We start from the raw sequence: 404 nt of genomic DNA, 5'->3' as shown, positions 1-404 counted from the left end.
CAGGGGGCTGGTCAGGTTCCCACGGCGCGTGCCACTGACGCACACGTAGCCGCCTATTTCCGGTCGCCGGTTTGACGCAACCCACCGGCCGCCACGCCCCTTGTAAAGGGCTTCCCTTGAGCTGCAGTACCCAGCGCTGACCAGCAGGGGGAACCCGCCTTCGCTTCATTGGATGACTCCTGGAGCTGCGTATTGAGCCTGCTAGAAGGCTGACAACCACCAGGTTTCTCAAGGGCTGGCAGACCTGTGTTTTTGCTAAGGTTCTCTTTGGACTTAGTATGTAGATTTAATAAGAGTTCGCACGTGGGTCATTTCCAATAGTAAGGTGGTTTGGTGGATTTTACAAGCATATGGAATACATCTACTAGTATAGGCAGCCTAGATGACTCAAATGAAACAATCTG

The 404-nt window shown here is 53.0% G+C and overlaps 1 protein-coding gene across 1 annotated transcript in view; it reads right to left on the bottom strand.

The window, feature by feature from the left end:
- TWISTNB (TWIST neighbor) overlaps positions 1-404 on the bottom strand; it is a 16,554-nt gene that overhangs the window by 11,512 nt on the left and 4,638 nt on the right. The window lies entirely within an intron of this gene.

Source organism: Myotis davidii, unplaced genomic scaffold (assembly GCF_000327345.1).
Source record: "Myotis davidii unplaced genomic scaffold, ASM32734v1 scaffold168, whole genome shotgun sequence".
Taxonomy (NCBI): domain Eukaryota; kingdom Metazoa; phylum Chordata; class Mammalia; order Chiroptera; family Vespertilionidae; genus Myotis; species Myotis davidii.
The sequence above is the reverse complement of the archived record's forward strand: the minus strand, read 5'-3'. Positions and strand labels throughout refer to the sequence as shown.